This window comes from Hyla sarda, chromosome 1 (assembly GCF_029499605.1).
Source record: "Hyla sarda isolate aHylSar1 chromosome 1, aHylSar1.hap1, whole genome shotgun sequence".
Taxonomy (NCBI): Eukaryota; Metazoa; Chordata; class Amphibia; order Anura; family Hylidae; genus Hyla; species Hyla sarda.
In genome coordinates, this window is record NC_079189.1 from 41,190,451 (window position 1) to 41,192,661 (window position 2,211).

At 43.8% G+C, this 2,211-nt stretch overlaps 1 long non-coding RNA gene across 5 annotated transcripts; it reads right to left on the reverse strand.

Annotated features, from left to right (window-relative positions):
* Positions 1-324: 324 nt before the first annotated feature.
* LOC130300628 (uncharacterized) lies at positions 325-1,581 on the reverse strand. 5 transcript variants are annotated; one of them, XR_008851485.1, is made up of 3 exons: positions 1,553-1,581; positions 776-982; positions 325-687 (listed from the first exon to the last, which is right to left on the reverse strand). It is a non-coding gene; the product is annotated as an uncharacterized LOC130300628 (long non-coding RNA). The 5 variants fall into 5 exon arrangements; XR_008851491.1 differs by having other exon boundaries at positions 776-975; positions 1,553-1,567; XR_008851481.1 differs by having other exon boundaries at positions 1,531-1,555.
* Positions 1,582-2,211: the final 630 nt, after the last annotated feature.

The following is a 2,211-nucleotide window of genomic DNA, read 5'->3' on the forward strand; positions in this document are numbered from 1 at the left end:
TCCCCATAGGTATAGGCAGTTACCTCCCCCCCCTTTTCCCCATAGGAACAGGCAGTTACCCCCTCCCCCCTCTTCCCCATAGGTATAGGCAGTTAACCCCCCTCTTCTCCATAGGTATAGGCAGTTACCCCCTCCCTCTTCCCCATAGGTATAGGCAGTTACCCCCTCCCTCTTCCCCATAGGTGTAGGCAGTTACCCCCCCTCACTTAAAAAAATAAAAATAAAATACCTCATGTCATCCATATTTTTTAACACTATTTTTCACACACAGAAATTAAATAAATGAGTTGAACAAGTCAAAGAACAGTTTAAAAAAGGGAAACTTTATTTATTATTTATTAAAGTGTTTGTGTAGGGATTTTTTGTAACCTCCCATCACTCACAAAGAGCGTACAGTAACTAACTCAGGACAGGAAAAACCTCCAGAGGGGAGGAAACCTGTAGGGAATCCATGGCTACTGTATTGCCCTTCCTCTGGGCATACTAAAGGAGGTTACCTCTAGAATTTGGGCAAATGTGTCTGTGTATGTGCGTGATTTGAGGGGCTGTGCCTTCATCCAACTTCTTGCTGTAGGTCCGGAAATCTAGGCCTTCATCCAACGTCTTGCTGTAAGTCCGGAAATCTAGGCCATCATCCAACTTCTTGATAGTCCGGAAATGCTACTCCACATGCTGGAAATAGTGCATCTAAGATAGGAAAACAAAAGATAGATTATTTACATGTTTATTGTAGAAATGCACATGGTACTGCACTAAACACTAATGTGGCACTTACCAGTCACAGTCATGTTTTTGACTTCACATTCCCGCGTCCCTACAGTGTCCAGCACCGGCCCCTCACTGGTGAAGAATGAGCAGGAGCAGTGTTATATCTGCTCAGTGCTGCTCTCTGGTGGACAATGGTTATGACATCACATGTGTGACACGCTGTTACCTCCTGGGAGTTCTATTTGAGCAGTGCTGCTCTCTGATTGGCTGAAACCTAAAAAAAAGCTTTTTTACATATTCAGCATGACTGTTATCTAAGGGATTTTTTTTTTGCATTTTTTACAAAATGGCGCTACTCCCTATGGGTGCGTTATATTTGTTTCTCCTATCCAGACGCTTAATATTTGTAACATCATTTTATGGCCCCAACAGCCTGGGCGTCCATCGAGTGACGTCCCTGCAGCATAGGATGTCACTCGTCAGACGTCCCGGCAGCCATTGATTTAAAGTGGTCGTGGCTCCTGCTGCCAGTTCAAGAGCAGACACCTTGGTCCTAGATTGACATACTGCATCAGTTATCCCTTGTGGCTGTCCACTTGTAGCAAAACTACAACTCCCAGCATGCCCTGACATGGGGGGGGGGGGGGGGGGTGACTGCCAAAGATAAAGCAATGTGTGATTTGAATATTGTCACATAGAAACTGTGTTTAATCCCAGCCTAAGCCTTGTAACAGTCACAATTTTTTAAAAACACCACAAAAACTGCCCCACCTCATTTATTTTCTACCAAAATGACATCTTTGTGGCATTTTTGACAAAAACACTGGGGGAGATTTATCAAAACCTGTGAAGAGGAAAACCAGTTGACCAGTTGCCCATAGCAACCAATCAGCTTGCTTCTTTCATTTTTAAAAAGGCCTCTGAAAAGTGAAAGAAGTGATCTGATTGGTTGCTATGGGCAACTGGTCAACTTCCTCTGCACAGGTTTTCATACATCTCCCCCTATGTGTAGGATTATTATTATCATTATTATTATTGGCATTTTTTTTCTCCCTGGCTTTTCTCTTTACAAGTCATGGGATTCTTTCATTATGTGACTTAAAGGTTTCTATAGAAAAATTGGGAAGAAAAATGCCAAAACATCATAAGGGTACGCTCACACGGACGTATTTTTTGGCGGGTTTCCCGCTGCGTATTTGAAAGTGGGCGGGCTCTTCTCGGCTGTCTGCAACAGATTTTCCGTGGCGGCATTTACGCTGCGGAAAATCCACCGCAGTCCCTACTAAATTCCGCCACGGAAAATCTGCTGCGGACAGCCGAGAAGAGCCCCTTTTCAAATACGCAGCAGGAAACCCGCCAAATGGTGTGGATTTTTTTTTTTCTTTTTACAAATGCGCCAAGTGTTATCCCAGAGGTTAGGATTCCACTTGTTGTTTTTTTTCTGGCAGTTTTTGAGCCAAAGTCAGAAGTGGATCCATAAGGGAGGAGAAGTGTAAGTCCTTC